At 41.2% G+C, this 17,933-nt stretch overlaps 1 long non-coding RNA gene across 2 annotated transcripts in view; it reads left to right on the top strand.

Moving 5' to 3' along the window:
• LOC134349513 (uncharacterized) overlaps positions 1 to 15,615 on the top strand; it is a 31,026-nt gene extending 15,411 nt beyond the window's left edge. The window contains exons 2-3 of one of the 2 annotated variants that reach the window (XR_010018699.1): positions 5,825 to 8,320; positions 14,706 to 15,615. This is a non-coding gene — a long non-coding RNA (uncharacterized LOC134349513). Of the gene's footprint in view, positions 1 to 5,824; positions 9,893 to 14,705 lie in introns of both variants that reach the window. The other variant, XR_010018700.1, reaches the window with a different exon arrangement.
• The last annotated feature ends 2,318 nt before the right edge of the window (positions 15,616 to 17,933 follow it).

Here is a 17,933-nt window from a genome sequence, read left to right as displayed (position 1 = left end):
AACACAACCTTCAGGGTAGTAATCTCTGGATTGCGGAGTGTGCCACATGCCAGTGAGGGTAAGAATAGGATGAATTGGCATGTGAATGCATGGCTGAAGAACTGATGCAGGAGCAGTGGTTCGGATTTATGTATCATTGGGATCTCTTCTGAGCAAGGTATGACCTGTACAAAAGGGAAACATTACACTGGAACCTGAGGGGGACCTATTTCCTTGCGGGCAATTTTGCTGGAGCTGTTTGGAAGGGTTTAAACTAATTTTGCAGGATGGTGGGAACCGGAGTGAAAGTGCTAAGGATGAGGTAGTTAGTTTACAAACAGAGGCGGTATGTAGTGAGACTGCTAATAAGGGGGGGCTGATGATAGAGCAAAATTGCAGTCAACAGGATTAGTTGCAGATAAAATTGAAAAGACTGATGAATACAGACTGAAGGTGTTATATTTGAACACTTGCAGTACAGGGAATAAGGTAGAGGAACGTAGCACAGTTACAGATTCGTATGGATAACTTTGTGGGCATTACTGAATCATGGCTAAAAGAAGACTATATAGCTTAATGTCCAAGGATACACATTGTATCGAAAAGAAAGGCAGGTAGGCAGAGGGGGTGGCATGGCTCTGTTGGTAAAGAAAATGAAATCCAATCATTAGAAAGAGGTGACATAGGGCCAGAAGGTGTTAAATCATTGTGTGTAGAGCTAAGGATTTGTAAAGGTAAAAGGACTCTGATGGGAGTTGGATACAGATGCCCAAACAGTGATAAAGATGTCATCTACAAGTTACAACAGGCAATAGAAAATGCATGCCAAAAGGGCAATTTTATGATAATCATGGGGGATTTCAATATGCATGTAGGTTTGGAAAATTGTGTTGGTGTTGGATCCCAAGAGGGGGAATTCCTAGAATGCCGACAAGATAGCTTTTTAGAGCAGCTCATGGTTGAGCCCACTAGGGATCAGGTACTTTGGATTGGGTGTTGTACAATGAAGCAAAATTGATTAGAGAGCATAAGGTAAAGGAACTCTTGGGGTCCTGTCATCTTAATATGATAAAATTCACCCTGCAATTTGAGGAGAAGCTAAAGTCAGATGTATCAATATTGCAGTGGAGTAATGGGAATTAAAGAGGCTTGAGAGTGGAACTGGCCAAAACTGGAAAAGAACACTGGCAGGGATGACGACAGAGCAGCAATGGGTGGAATTTCTGGGAACAATTCAGAAGGTACAGGATAGAAGTATCCTTCAACCCTGAAGAAGAACTATTCTAAAGAGGAAGAAGTATTCTAAACGCAAGATGACACAACCATGGCTGACACAAGAAGTCAAAGCCAACATAAAAACCAAAGAAAGGACATATAATAGAGCAAAAATTAGTGGGAAGTTAGAGGATTGGGAAGCTTTTAAAAAACTAACAGAAGGCAACAGTGGAAGATAGCTAATAATTTTAAAGAGGATACTAAAAGTTTCTTCAGATATATAAATTTTTAAAGAGAAGTGAGAGTAGTTACCGGACCGCTGGAAAATAATGCTGGGGAGGAAGTAATGGGGGACAAAGAAATGACAGATGAACTGAGTAAGTATTTTGCATCCGTCTTCACTGTGGAGGACATAAGTAGTATGCCAGAAGTTTAAGAGTGTCAGGAGGCAAAAGTGTGTGAAGTGGGAGAAGGTTCTTGGGAAACTGAAAGATCAGAATGTAGATAAGTCACCTAGACCAGATGGACTACACCCCAGGGCTCTGTAAGATGCAGCTGAACTGTCGGTGGAAGCATTAGTAATGATCTTTCAATAATCAATTGATTCTGGCATGGTTCTGGAGAATGGAAAATTGCAAATGTCACTCCACTCTTCAAGAAGGGAGACAGGCAGAAGAATAAGGAAATTATAGGCCAAAAGTCTGACCTCAGTGGTTGGGAAGATGTTGGAATCGATTGTTAAGGATGTGGTTTTGGGGTACTTGGAGGCATATGATAAAATAGGCCAAAGTCAGCATTGGTTCCTTCAGGGAAAACATTGCCTGCCAAGACTGTTGGAATTCTTTGAGGAAATAACTAGCAGGAGAGAGAAAAGGGAATCAGTGGATGTTGTGCACTGGGACTTTCAGAAGGCCTTTGACAAGCTGCCACACATGAGGCTGCTAAACAAGTTGAGAAACCATTATATTACAGGAAAGATAATAGAATGGATAAAGCATTGACAGTTGGCAGGAGGCAAAGCGTGTGAATAAAGAGAGCCTTTTCTGCTTGTGGTGTTCCACAGGGATCTGTGTCAGGAAGGATTCCTTTTATGTTATATGTCAATGACTTGGATGGTGGAATTGATAGCTTTGTGGTAAAGTTTGCAGATGATATGAAGACAGGTGGAGAGGCAGGTAGTTTTGAGGAAATAGAGAGGTTACAGAAGGACTTCAACAGATTAGGAGAATTGGCGAAGAAGTGGCAGGTGGAATAGTGTCAGGAAGTGTATAGTCATGCACTTTGGTAGAAGAAATGTAAGGGTTGACTATTTTCTGAATGGAAAGAAAATGCAATAAATTTAGGTGCAAAGGGACTTGGGAGTCCTTGTGCAGGATTCCCTAAAGGTTAATTTACAGATTGAGTCAGTGGTGAGGAAGGCAAATGCAATGTTAGCATTCATTTCAAGAGGACTAGAATATAAAAGCAAGATTGTAATGTTAAGGTTTTATAAAGCACTGATGTCACATGAAGTATTGTGAGTAGTTTAGTGCCCTTTATCTAAGAAAATATGTGTCAACATTGGAGGCAGTCCAAAGGATGTTCACGATAATGATTCCGGGATTGAAAGGTTTATAATATGAGGAGCATTTAATGGCTCTGGGTCTGTATTCACTAGAATTCAGAAGAATGAGAGGTGCCATATTGAAGCCTATCAAATGCTGAAAGATCATGTCAGACAGCATGTGGAGAGATTGCTTCCTGTGGTAGGGGAGTCTAAGACCAGTGGACACAGTATTAGAATAAAGGGATGTCCTTTTAGAACAGAGATGAGGAGGAATTTCTTTAGCCAGAGAGTGGTGAATCTGTGGAATTTGTTGTCACAGGCAGCTGTGAAGACAGGGTCATTTGTTCTATTTAAGGCAGAGGTTGATAGTTCCTTTATTAGTCAGGACATGAATGGATACAGGGAGAAGGCAGGAGATTAGGGGTGACAGGGAAAATGGATCAGTCATGATGAAATGACAGAGCTGATTCAATGGGCCAAATGGCCGAATTCTCCTTCTATAACTTGTAGTCTTAAGGTCTTATTCACTATTCCTCCGAACGCCATTTTTCTGCCTGCTCCCTGTAACCTTTGAAATATAAAAGTCAGATAAAGTATTAGTCAATGCAAATCTATTTTGTGAGTCGTCATAAGGGGTTCAATATTACAAGTCACAGACAGCTTGCCACTTATAAATATTAAATAACTGGCATATTGTGTTTGGTAATTTTGAGTATCGGTGTGACTGTAGTGAGTACATTGGGTTTGATAGGGACAGTCATTCATTCTTTAGAAAGACAGAAGCTAGAATCCTGATATTTGACCAACTTCCACTTAATTGCTTTTTTCCTAACTCTCATCATACGTACGCAATTGTCTATTTATGTGTACATGTTTCCGAACTGAATGGCATGGCTCTACCAGTAGATGCTGGCTTTTATATCCCATGGAACTAAATTATATGACTTCACTCACAGTTGCTCTTTCTATCATAAAAATCTCCTTTGTTGAAAGTGTTGAATCAGGAGGATGTTACAAAGAATGCAAAGGCTGCTAAATAAAATAACACCAATAATTGCTTCTAATATTACCATTTTACCACTTAAGCTCTTTACTTTTGCAAATGCTAATGTCATATTTTCCCTCTCCTCCTGTCCAGAAGGAAGTGACTCCTTATCGCATCACAGTTCCAACATGTTATTTGTCTTCTTTTCCTCTGCTAGGTACCAATACTTATGGGCTGAAGCATCACAGCCAAGCACAAATCTGTTCAGCTCACCAGAAGGCAGTAGACATTAATTTCCCTTCATTTTTATACTCAAATACCTCCTTTGACCAGGACTGTTATGTACTCTAGGTCACTTCTTGCATTGATTTTATAGAGGAGGCTTAACAACATCCTTTTTGGAAAAAAAAGTTTATTAATGTTTTATGCTCATATCCTTTCTCAATGACCATAAAGAAATTAAGAAAGAATGCTGTCCATTTTTGGGGCTATGTTGAATACCACTACACCAAATACCCACCAGCTGTTTCATTACATTTCTCCCAAACTCATATTTATTCTCTCAATTTCTCTCTCTTTCTCCCCCTCATCTGTTCAGACAAAATCATAAAATACCCTTCCATACCAATGCTTCTGAAATACATTACTTTTTTATCAGTTGAAGCTTCCCTTTCACCATGGTTCACAGATGCTGTTACTGCATCTGCCCATTTCTACCTGCCCTCTGTCCTCACACCTCCACAGGAGACCCCATTTGACCTCAGTTTCCACTGGAAGCCATCTAGTCAACATATCATTCCCTGCAATTTACCATAACTCCAGTGCAACTGTGACTATCTGTACCCAGCAGAGAAACAGACCGTTTGTCCTTGCCTAAGATCCAACACCCATTTTCATTAATCTCATTTAATTCTCCTCAACTTCACCCAGATTCTATAATTCAACCTGCACACCTGGAGGATTCACACATAGTCATAAGCAGCAATTGCAAACTCAAAATACTTGACACCAGAAGTCAGAATTGAACCTGGGTTTCTGGAACTGCAAGGCAGTAACTGTGCTAGCTGCACTATTACATCACTTCTACTCTTGCCCCAGTTCTACCAATTTACAAATCCGTATTCAAAGCTCCCAATGTCACCTTCTCTACAATGGGACAAGTAGTACAGATTGATACATAATTGTTACCTGCCTCCCCATTCCAACACATGACCACCCCTATCCTGTCAAGCCCATCATCTTTTTGATTTTCTGCTAGCTCCCACTCTGAGCTCCATCCCCAAGTCACCTACTATGATAAAATATCACAGAAGCTCAAAGAATAACATCTCAGCCTAGAAATTCTATGGGACTGAAGACGTCTGAGTTGAAGGTCTGCAGTAAGCCAATGTGCACTTTGTGTGATTAGCACACAAGACCTAAGGTGTCATGCGCTATAGAGAAAGCTTTTCATATTTAAGTTATATGAAGTTAGGTAGGTTGCAACTTGTAAGGGATTATTGCAATAAATTGGGGATTGACAATAAAGTCACTGCCTCAGCAGGGGTTGAGTAAATAGGGACTTCAGATCATGTCAGGGCAATGGACTGGAGATTTTCTCTCAATAAATCAATAGCACTTAATTTTGTGCCATATTAGTCTGTGTCACCAGCACCATGAATACACCATCTTCCCTAATTGGTGAGAGAGGGGGTGTTCGCCAATGAAATTATGCAATATGACAGGGGAACATGGCCTGACAATGTGTGTATAACATGCCTTGTGAGTATGAGGTTTGGAGTTACAACAAAGATATGTATCTGTTCTTGGAATGTGAATGTTTGAATCCTGTCTATAAAGGGCATTTTCTAGATGAATGATGCAGTTCACATCAAGGAAATGCACGAGCCCTATTTTGGAGTCAAAAAATGAGATTTGATGATGCACTTATTTACCTTGAGCACTAGTGGATGGTCATTAATTTTTTGGTTCCACTGAGTCTATGAATTTTGGGCCTCACATAGCATTGATTTTATGTGACTTCTTCCCTCTGCTATGTTACTCTGAACCCAGAGAACTTCCATATTTGTCACCTCTCAATCTTTCCTTCTCATCCAAAGGCATCCAGAGCTGGTTCAGGAAATCAGGATGCCTGCTGCCTTCCACTCTTCACTAATGTCTTGCTCCATCCATCACAAGCCATGGAGTGAATCTCTCCAGTGATGACAGGCAGTGGCCTTTCCATTAAAAGGTGAAAGAATGCCATCAGCTAGCTAACCTCAGCTGGTGCTAACCACTCATGAAACTGCAGTCTGTTCGAATGCAGGGTGAAATTATGATGATTGGGGATTTGCTTGAAATATATGACCATGCCACATCAGGCCAAGTTGGCAGATATTAATAGCACACTTCTATTCCTGCAGCTGTTTTCCTATCCCAGCCACTCTTATAGTAAATACATTATGAAGTTCCCATTGTTTGCTAATGATTGACCACTCAAACCAGGTTGTCATTCATTATTTCCAATGCAAATTTAACAAGTTTAAGATTCATTCCTTGCTCTTTCTGAATTGTAATCTTCAAAACCGTGAGACACCTGAAATGGGTTATTTAAAATTTAAATATCCATTAGCTGTTTGAAGGTTTTTGATTTAATAACACATTAACAGGTGTTTGATTTAGTAATCCATTAACAGGTTGAAGATGAATATTTAAAATTTAATAGGAACAGCAATCTGTATTCAGCTGTTTAGCATGAGATAATATTAGCAGTTGTTCAGCAAAGATTTGGAGGGAAAGAGGGAAAGAGAAAGGTGGATGGAGAGGGTGAAGGAACAGAAGTGAGGGAGAGAGAGAGAGGGGGAATGTGTTTGTCATAACAATGTGAAATGAAAAACTTTAATTAAATAACTAAAAATACTCCATCATGAAATTAATTTAGTTTCAAAGTGCTGTAAATCTAACTACTAAAACTTAGATTTGGATAATCCAATAATTCTTCAAAGGAAAAGCATCTGTGGCAACAGAGACCATCAATGTTTTGAGTGATTAAACCTTCAGCAGAACTAGAAAATATTACACATATAACAGGTTCAAATAAGTAGAGATCCAGGGGAAATGGAAAAGAAGGGACAAAGGAGACATGTGAAAGCACAAATGCTGGAAGAACTCAGCAGATGAGGAAGCACTTATGCAGAAGAATAAAGAGCCAACTTTTCATAGCTAATACTATTCACAGCCTTCATGGTCTCAACCGAAAGCATTGGTGACTGCAGCAAGTCAGATTGCTGGAGGAACTCAGCAAGTCAGGCATCAACTATGAATAGCAATAAAGAGCTGACATTTCATGGCTAATACTACTCGAGCTCTTCATGGTCATGGCCCAAAGCATTACCTTGTCATTCCCCTCTCGATGCTGCCTGACCAGCTAGGTTCCTCCAGCAATTGTGTATGTTACTCTGGATTTCCAGCATCTGCAGAATCTGTTGTGCTCATGTGAATGCAGAAGTGAAAGAAGATGACAAGTGGAATGCTGGAGTAAGACAAAGGGACAAGAATGGAAAATGGGTGAGTAAGCAACAACAGTGGGGTCATTACAAGCATGTACCCTCCTGATACAGGGAGTTATCAATATGAACTGAAATTGTTAGACAATGTATTAGTCTGAAAGGCAATAAAATACATTACGAAAGGGTGGGGGTATGGAAATCCTATCATGTAACATAAAGTTTATAGGTATTGTTTGATAGAAAACAAAGTAATTTGGTGCTTGGTTATCAATGATGAAGGATATAAAATTGCTTCAGGATTCTTTGTGTATAGGTCCTATTTTCTCAAAAAGTCTTTGGAACATACACTATATTTTCAAATAGCATCAGTGTCCATTTTGACATTACTTTCACGAAATTCAGTCACATCTGTATGAAGTATGAATAGTATTAGCCATGCATGCAGAAGTAGATCTTTGTAGTAAGGGTAATATTTTATTAGGTGAATATTAACTGACTAAATTTATGTGCATGGAGTCTGCATCACCATTGTACAAAAACCTATGAAAGTTTTGCAGCATATCAGCCCTCCAAAACATTGCCTGCATTGCCCACATCAGGTGGAGTGATCTTTAGAACTCAGTATCAGCTGATTTCTCTGTCAACATCTGTAATTCCATCACTGGACCTCTGCTAGTCCACTTTCTACTCTCTGTCAGCTAGTAGGAATGACTACGGCTCATGGATGGATAGCACAGTATTATCAAAAGCTAGTTCCGCCAAGAGGCATGTTTTGTTGTTTAGCAAAACTGTCTGCAGGCTTCTCCACTAAAAGTCAGCAATCTGATGGATGCCATGCTGGTGGAAAGACTACACAAAAGCAGTACAAGAAGCAAAGAAATGTCGAGGACAATCACTAAGAATGTGCAAATTCATTAAGTTTTGCATGTTTTTATTTTGCTTACTAATTGAATATGGTTTACAAATTTTCAGATACTCTACAAATATGGTGCTTTCTTCATCCATGGTCCAAGCAGATGCCAAGGTGGTCAGCAATAAAGAGAAAGCAGGGTAGAAGCTTCATTAGAATGAAGATTTGTTCACTTGAATCTTATTCACTTTTGTGAGGTGGGTATTCTTGAGTGGACTATTGATACACAGAGTTACAGGTCTATTTTAGCTGAAAGATACAGCTTTTCTCTGGTGCAGCAATATTGTAAATGGTACAGAGGAATCTCAGGGCCATTAAGTTAGTAAGAAATACAACAACAGGTTTTGAGTTTCAAAGCATATGCTCTTTAATCAGCTCTTTATAGAAGCTGTCAATCATAAAAATGTCAGAAGGAAATGATCAAAAAATTGTTTTTAACTACAGTTATAATTATACATTGTGGTAATAGAACTCTCAGGCAGTGTGGAAAAAGATGATTTTTTCATGATACCTTGACAAGTTGACACATAGAATAACTGTCAATTTAGAAAACTGATGGATGATTATAACATGTCTATTTCATCAACTGACACCCAAGGAAAGGATTTCTGCAAATAAAATTAAGTTTTGATGTTTTAAGTAATCTGAGATCCTTTAGCAAACCTATGGTAGGTAAAATGTGGTAGGGTGTAGAGAAGGTGGCTGACCTGAACCTAGATTGTTCCTGTCAATTAGGTTGGGTTAAATCTAGGCTTAAGGTGAGTCTGCATTTTCAGACATAAGCCTGATTAGGAGGTAGGTGAACATGAATCAGAATTGACTGTCTGAGCACTTTGAAAACACATATCGCTGAGAGATGAGCAATTAGAAAATTGCCTGTTATAGAAACATAGAAACATAGAAAATAGGTGCAGGAGTAGGCCATTCGGCCCTTCGAGCCTGCACCGCCATTTATTATGATCATGGCTGATCATCCAACTCAGAACCCAGCCTTCCCTCCATACCCCCTGACCCCTGTAGCCACAAGGGCCATATCTAACTTCCTTTTAAACATAGCTAATGAACTGGCCTCAACAGTTTGCTGTGGCAGAGAATTCCACAGATTCACCACTCTCTGTGTGAAGAAGTTTTTCCTAACCTCGGTCCTAAAAGGCTTCCCCTCTATCCTCAAACTGTGACCCCTCGTTCTAGACCTCCCCAACATCGGGAACAATCTTCCTGCATCTAGCCTGTCCAATCCCTTTAGGATCTTATACGTTTCAATCAGATCCCCCCTCAATCTTCTAAATTCCAATCTTCTAAATTATTGGCCTTATAATGCAGAAATATGCTCAAGAAGTTCAAGAAGTTTGCCACATTAATACAATTGCCTTGAGTTGAGACACAAAGGCTGAAATTTTAGGGGCAGTGGGCTCGTGAGGGATGAGTTTTGAATAATTTGTATGACAAGGCTATGGATAAGCGATGTAGTTTCACAGCTTTTAATGCAGGTACATATGGTATCTACAAAAACCTTCAGGGTTCCTTTAAACTTATCTGCAGAACCCCTAACTGTAGGGTTCGTAAAGCAGCACCGTGGACTGATTTTGACTTGCTTTCTCCAAGGAATGGTAGGGACCTTGCTTTTCTAGTGCTCAATCAGGCATTGTGGCAGTGGAAATGGACACCGAGCACCAGGCTCAGAGTAATCCAAAAGTATAAAAATCCTTCAATTTGCAGAAACATGGGCCAATGGAGCATTGGAGAAGAATTAATCAATGTTTTCTAAGGTAAGCTGCCCAAATCAGTTTCAATAAAGACTTTTCTTTTAAATAATTCCCAAAGAAGCTCCTATTAATCATTAGGAACTGTTTCCCAGTTTCACTAAGAGCACTCCAATGTTGCAGAAGCAATATCAAATGTGCTGCATGACCAGAGCTACACACACTTCGCAGATACAGAACTGCAATTCAATTTCCCATAATACGCTGTGTACACTTACATAGAGTGATGATCTAGTTTAGCAAATGACTTGAACTTCTAGTCAGTCAGATTGTTCATTAAAGATATGCTGAGTCATTCAATTTCTGGACCATTGCATTTTCAAAGACAGAATGTGAAGTACTCGGAGTCCTTCCACTAGAGTAAAGGGGTTACATTTCCAATGAGAGTATCAACAACGGAAGGCAACCAATCTTCTGTTTTTGCAGGAAACCAATCACCTTTAATATCAACTTTGCAGCTCTTTTAAAGTATTTCTTCCTTCAACTCCATCCATTCATCTTCATTCTCCTCTAGTATAACTCCTACCCCATCTTATATTCACACATACATGTTCTTTTATGACATAGAGGCAGGCCAATTGCTCCATCCTCTACAGTGACTTTCACCATTCCCATCAGCCCCATTTCCCATACATGAAAGTCAAAATTCTGCAGATGCTGAAAACCTGCAATAAAAGCAGAAAAGATTGGAAACGTTTATCAAGTCAAACAGCATCAGTGAAAAGAGAAGAGGCCCACTGTTGGTCAAGGTTGACCATGGATGTTGTGGTCTCACTATCTACGTGATATGCAAGCCAGGGCAGTACAATATGAAGAGCAAGTTGTTGCCCATGCAGCAGGCTTCCCCCTCCATGCAACTGATGAATCCAAAGGAACAGCAGAGTTTGGCACCAGTAGCATGGCAGGAATTAGCAGTCAGCATTGAACCTGACATATGACTGCCTTGGGACTCCAGCTCCAGACATTTCCTTAGGGTTTACTCCCAAAGCCTTTACCATGAGACTTTATAGCCATAAGGCAGCAGAAGTTTAAGATCAGAGATGAGCTGACAACCAACCACTGATGAACCTCATTTGCCCAAGGCAGCTGGTTTAAAGGTGCTAGTAACCCACTTCTGCCCCTTCTCAAGTCAGTAGAATAGTAGAAATGGTTATGCCAGGTTTAGCAACTAAGCCATACATGAAGGCTAGAAGATGGACTTGGTTGTCAGAGGCTATATGAGGTGCATACCATTTTGGGTATTTAATATGTAGTGGGAGCTTGTCCCCACTACCCACACCCCCTCCCCAGCTGAAACCATCTTAAAGAACCTAAAGGAATGAAAAGAGAGACCAAGTTAACATAAACACAAGAGATTATACAAATGTTGGAAATCTAGGTTAACACATACAAAATTCTGGAAGAACTCAGCAGGTCCGCCAGCCTCTATGGAAATGAATAAACAGTTGACATTTTAGGCTGAGATCCTTCACCAGGACTGGAAAGGAAGGAGGAAGAACCCAGAATAAGAAGGTGGGAGGAGGACAAGCTAGAAGGTGGTAGGTGAAGCCAGGTGGGCGGGGAAGGGGGGAATGAGATAAGAATCTGGGAAGTGATAGGTGGAACAGACAAAGGACTGAAAAAGAACAAATCTGATAGGACAGGAGAATGGTCCTTTGGAAAAAAGGGAAGGTGGAGGGGGGAGGCTGATAAGCAGCTGAGGAAGAGAGAAGAGGTAGGAGGGGAGCCAGAGAGGGGATGGAAAAAGTGGGAAGGTTGAGGGGGAATAACTACCAGAAATTAGGGAAATTGATGTTCATGCCATCAGGCCACTTTCTGATTGAAGACCCTTCATCAGATCTGGGTGAGAAAGAAATAAGTTTTAACTTGCAGAGAAAGATGGGAAGGGATGGAAAAGATGAAGACATCATTTCAAAAAGGGTGAGACCAAGGTTGCCACAGGGATAAATTGCAATGGCTAACAAAATGTATTAATGGGAGTAGTTAAAGGCAAAGAAAATGAACAAATACAATGAGAGAAGGGCAGCTTGAGTCAAGAATAAGAACAAAAGAATGTGATCCAATGCATTAATGGAGAAAGAAATATCACAGATGGATGACTTACAGCACATTTTTGGTACCAATGAAGAAATCTGACATTGTAAGGCCTTTGACAAGATCCCTCATGGGAGACTGGACAAAAAGGTTCAGTCATTTGGCATTCAGGATGAGGTAGTAAATTAGATTAGTCTTTGGCTTTGTGGGAGAGGCCAGAGAATGGAAGTAGAGGGTTTGCCTCTCTGACTGGAGGCTTGTGACTAGTGGTGTGCCACAGGGATCGGCGCTGGGTCTATTGTTGTTTGTCACCTGCCATCTGGATGATAATGTGGTTAACTGGATCAACACATTTGTGGGTGACACCAAGACTGGGGGTAGAGTAGACAGAGAAGAAGGATATCATGGCTTTCAGGGGGATCTGCATCAGCTGCAAAAATGGTCTGAAAAATTGCAGATGGAATTCAACGTAGAGAAGTGCGAGGTATTGCACTTCGGTAAGACCAGCTAGGGTAGGTCTTACACCGTGAATGGTAGGGCACTGAGGAGTGTGGTAGAACAAAGGCATCTGGGAATACAGATACATAATTCATTGAAAGTTGCATCACAGGTAGAGAGAGATGTAAACAAAGCTTCTGGCACATTGACCTTCATAAGTCAATATCTGGAGTACAGAGATGGGATGTTATGTTGAAGCTGTATAAGAAGTTGGTGAGGCCTAATTTGGAGTATTGTGTTCTCTGCTGGTCACCTACCTACAGGAAAGATGTAAACAAAGCTGAATGAGTGCAGATAAATTTACAAGGATTTCGTCAGGTCTGGAGGACCTGAGTTGTAAAGAAAGATTGAATAGATTAGGACTGTATTCTTTAGAACGTAGAAGATTGAGAGGAGATTTGATAGAGGAATAGATAGGGTAAATGCAAGCAGGCTTTTTCCACTGAGGTTGGGTGGGACTACAACCAGAGGTCATGGGTTAAGGGTGAAAGGTGAGATGCTTAGGGGGAACATGAGGGGTAACTTTTTCACTCAGAGGGCCATGAGAGCTGTCAGCACAAGTGATGCATGTGAGCTTGATTTCAACATTTAAGGGAAGTTTGGATGAGTATATGGATAGTAGGGATGTGGAGGGCTATGGTTCTAGTGCAGGTCAATGGGAGTAGACAGGTTAAATGGTTTCAGTATGGACTAGATAGGCCAAAAAGCCTGCTTCTGTGTTGTACTTCTCTATGACTCGAGAATTGAATATTGACTCCGGAAGGCTGCATTAGTTCCAGACAGAACATAAAGTTAATATGGCAATGAAAAAAATAACATTCTTGCATTTATTGGAAAGGGCATAGAATATAACAGCATGTGTATTATCTTGCAACTTACAATGATTAGGCTGCACTTAGAGCACTTTAGAAGATTGAGGTGACTAGAATCTCTGTGCAGAGGAGAGATTGCAGAAGAGATTTACCAAACTGAGGTGTCGTTGGAAGAAATTGGATAGACTGAGCTTGTTTTCTCTGGAGCAAAAGAGACTGAAAGGCATCCTGAAAGAAGCATGTACATTAAGAGAGGCATACATGGAGCATTCAGTCATTTATTTTCTCCTGCTAAGGTTCTTTAAAACAAAAAGGTATTATTTAAAGGTGACAGAAAGGAGTTTTAAAGGAGATCTGAAAGGATCTGAAAAATGTGGTTGATATCTAGCCAAACTACAAGAGGAGGTGATGGAATCAAATACAATTAATCTGTTTTAGAGGAATTTAGACAGACATTTAAATAGATAAGGTAAAGAAGAGGGTAAATTCTCACAGGCATTAGGCCCCAATGTTGTGTCTTACAGAGCACTGAAATCCTGTACCAACCAACTGTGAGAGTTTTTAAGTATATCTTTAATCTCTCACTGTTGGAGCTAGAGGTTCCAACCTTCTTCAAAAGGCCATCGATCGTGTAAGTGTCCAAGAAGAGAAGGGTGAGCTGCCTCAACAACTCTTATCAACTTGCACTCAGATCTACTGTGATCAAGTGCTTTGAGAGGTTAGTCGTGGCCAGAATAAGGACCTGCCTAAAGAAGGAATTGGACCTGCTGCAATTTGCCTACTGCCACAATGGATCTACAGTGAATGCAATCTCACTGTCTCTCCACTTGGCCTTGGACAACCTGGACAACAGCAATGCCTTCATCAGGCTACTGTTTATTGATTACAGCTCAGTGTTCAACACCATAATTCACTCAGTACTGATCAACAAGCTTCAGAACATAGGTGTCTGTTCCTCCCTCTCCAGCTAGATCCTTAACTTTTCATCATGACAAGTTCAGTGCAGATCAGAAATAGTGTCTCCTCCTCACTGAAAATCAACACAGACACACTTCAAAGATGCATCTTATCCCCTTGAAACAACACACATCAAAGTTGCTGGTGAACGCAGCAAGCCAGGCAGCATCTCTAGGAAGAGGTACAGTCGACGTTTCAGACCGAGACCCTTCGTCAGGACTAACTGAAGGAAGAGTTAGTAAGAGATTTGAAAGTGGGAGAGGGAGGGGGAGATCCAAAATGATAGGAGAAGACAGGAGGGGGAGGGATGGAGCCAAGAGCTGGATAGGTAATTGGCAAAAGGAATATGAGAGGATCATGGGACAGGAGGCCCAGGGAGAAAGACAAGGGGGTGGGGGGGAAACCCAGAGGATGGGCAAGGGGAATAGTCAGAGGGACAGAGGGAGAAAAAGGAGAGTGAGAGAAAGAATGTGTGTAAAATAATAAATATCCCATTGCTCTACTTCCGTTATTCTCAGGACTGTGTGGCAAGGCAAAGTGCAAACTCCATCTACAAGTTTGCTGATGACACAGCTGTTGTGTACAGAATCACAGATGGTGATGAGAAGGCATACAGGAGTGTGATGGATTGACTGGTTGAATGGTGTCACAACAACAACCTTGCACTCACCATCAGAAAGGCAATTACTTGATTGCGGACTTCAGAAGGGAAAAGCTGGGAGAACACAAACCATTTCTCATTGAGGGATACACAGTACAAATGATGAACTCAAGTTCCTGGATGTCAACACCTCTGCAGATCTATCCTAGGCCCAGCATATTGATGCAATTACGAAGAAGGCATGCTAGTGGCTACATTTCATTAGGAGTTTTAGGAAATTTGGTATATTAAAGACTCTATAGGTGTACCGTGAGAAGCATTCTAACTACCTGCATTACCATTTGCTATTTAGGCACCAATGTACAGGGTCTGAAAAAGCTGCAGAGGAATATAGACTCAGCCAGCTCCATTATGGTATCATCATTAACATTATGTACCGTGTCGTATGACGTGGACAATCATGGTCTATCCATGGCTATGATTGTTCTTGGCAAATCTTTCTACAGAGTGTGGTACTAACCTTCTCAATATTGAGGAAATCTTCAATAGGCAATGCCTCAAGAAGGTGGCATCCACCACCAAGGACCCCTGCCATCCAGGGCATGGCATCTTTTCATTGTCACCATCATGGGGGATGTTCACCAACTGGAAGAGACATAGTCAATGTTTTAGGAACAGGTTCTTCCCCTCTGCCATCAGATTTCTGAATAAACCATGAAACCATGAACACTTCCTTCCTTTTGCACTACTTTTTTTGTATTTCTTATTGTAACCAATATTACTTTTACTTTTTCTGTAACGCACTGTACTACTGCCACAGAACAAAAGATTTCACAACATATGTCAATGATAATAAACCTGATTCTAATTCTAATTCTGATTCTTGTGGGGGGGGGAGGTTGGGAGGGGCTGTGGACGAATACAGTCAGTCCTATTGCAGGCAAATGGGATTGGTGTAAATAGGAAAAAAGATCAGCATGATGCATTGGTATCTGCACCGTGAAACTGTTTCACTCTGGGAAACAATGATGATCTTTCTGTGCGGCTGTGGTTATTTATCCAGTTTTAAAGATGCTAAACCCCTTCATAATCTGGCTTTTAATATTTCTATTCATCGCTTATTCTTTTTAAATGCAATTTAGGCATTATGCACCTAAGATGCATATTAAAAACTATTTCTGTCATGGTCTGGTCCATGATGTCCGCATTCTGGTTCATGGTTCGGTCCGTGGACTCAGGACTCCGGGTCTTCCAGCTGTCCCTTGTTTGACTAAATCAAAGGCAACTGATTCCCATCTTTGGGCTTGCAATATAAGTAGCCTTGGGATTGAGTGTGGGCGGCTGGTTTGTCTTGTCAGTCCCCCTTGGAGCAATGTGCTGATGAAACTATTTGTGATCCCTAGGCCTGGTTGGAGGATCACTGCTTCATGGAGCCTTGTTGCCACTTGTTGGAGTAGTCTTTGCGGTATGGATTTGGCTGTTTCCCAGGCCAGCTGAGTGGCTGCCAGCCACTCTGAGCTAGGTAGGGATCTCGCTGTTTCTGTAGCCAGCTGACGTTGCTGGCTGAACTGAGACTTGGAGCTACCCCGGAGCAGAGATGGAACTGTCTGTTGTTCTTTGGTGTTTGTCTCTTCTTGTCCTCGCCTCTGTGGGGTAAGTCAGGCTGTCTTGCCATTGCCCCGCGGGGGGCATGTCTTGTCTAGTCTTGTCCTTGCCTCCATGGGGTAAGTCAGGCAGTTTTGCCGTTGCCCTGCTGGGGCGGGGGGGGGGGGAGGCGTCATGTCTTGTCTTTGCCTCTGTTGGGTAAGTCTGGCCGACCTGCCGTTACCCAACAGGTGGACCTGTCCCACCTTGGTGTGGAGATGAAGTTGAGTCCCGGCTTGTCATTGGATAAGTCCCGGCTCTATGTCTATGTTCTGTCCTGTCTCATGTTTGTGTTGTGTTAAAGATGAGTCCTGGCTTGTCAAAGGATAAGTCCCGGCTCTACGTTGATGTTCAGTTTCCAGTCTGTCTCTCAGCTCCAGTCTCTGAGTTATCAGCCTCCGCATTTCAAGACGACAATCCCGCAGCCAAGCTCCAAGAACCCTAGCCTCGACGATCCCACAGCCAAGCTCCAAGAACCCTAGCCTCGACGATCCCGCAGCCAAGCTCCAAGAACCCTAGCCTCGATGATCCCGCAGCCAAGCTCCAAGAACCCTAGCCTCGACGATCCCGCAGCCAAGCTCCAAGAACCCTAGCCTCAAGGATCCCAAGCCAAGATCAAGACCCAAGACCCCAAGCCTCTAGGATCCCAAGCCAAGCTCAAGACCCCAAGTCTCGAGGATCCCAAGCCAAGCTCAAGACCCAAGACCCCAAGCCTCGAGGATCCTAAGCCAAGCTCCAAGACCTCAAGCCTCGAGGATCCCAAGCCAAGCTACAAGAACCCAAGCCTCGAGGATCCCAAGCCAAGCTCCAAGAACCCAAGCCTTTCTTTCTTTCTTTTTAAATCTTTTTATTGAGTAAGTATACAAAAAAGGTAAGCCATATAAACATTAATACAATGTTAAAGTATAATAAAATTCCAAAAGATAACAATACCAAAAAGAAAATACTACAAACAATGTAATTTAAGCATAAGAAACCAAGATAACATAATAGTATACTAAATTTTATATATATCAATGGAAAAAAAGAAAAAAAAAACCCACCGTGCAGCTAACTAAAAGCAAGGCAAAGCAATGGGCTAACTTGAAACCAAACAGAGTTAAACTTAAAATCACGTCCTCAATCCCGACCTCCATTAAAACAGTGAAAAAAAAACAAGAAGGGTAAATATTACATTAAATGAAAATATCGAATAAAAGGTCCCCAAATCTGTTCAAATTTAAATGAAGAATCATAAAGGTTACTTCTAATTTTCTCCAAATTCAAACATAAAATCGTCTGAGAAAACCAAAAAAAGGTAGTTGGAGCATTAAGCTCTTTCCAATGTTGTAAAATACATCTTTTCGCCATTAAAGTAAGAAATGCAATCATTCTACGGGCTGAAGGGGAAAGATTACTAGAAATTTTAGGTAGTCCAAAGATAGCAGTAATAGGGTGAGGAGAGATATCTATATTTAATACCTTAGAAATAATATTGAAAATATCTCTCCAAAAAGTTTCC

Source organism: Mobula hypostoma, chromosome 7, assembly GCF_963921235.1.
Source record: "Mobula hypostoma chromosome 7, sMobHyp1.1, whole genome shotgun sequence".
In the NCBI taxonomy this organism is placed as follows: domain Eukaryota; kingdom Metazoa; phylum Chordata; class Chondrichthyes; order Myliobatiformes; family Myliobatidae; genus Mobula; species Mobula hypostoma.
This window is presented reverse-complemented; position numbering and strand designations above follow the sequence as displayed.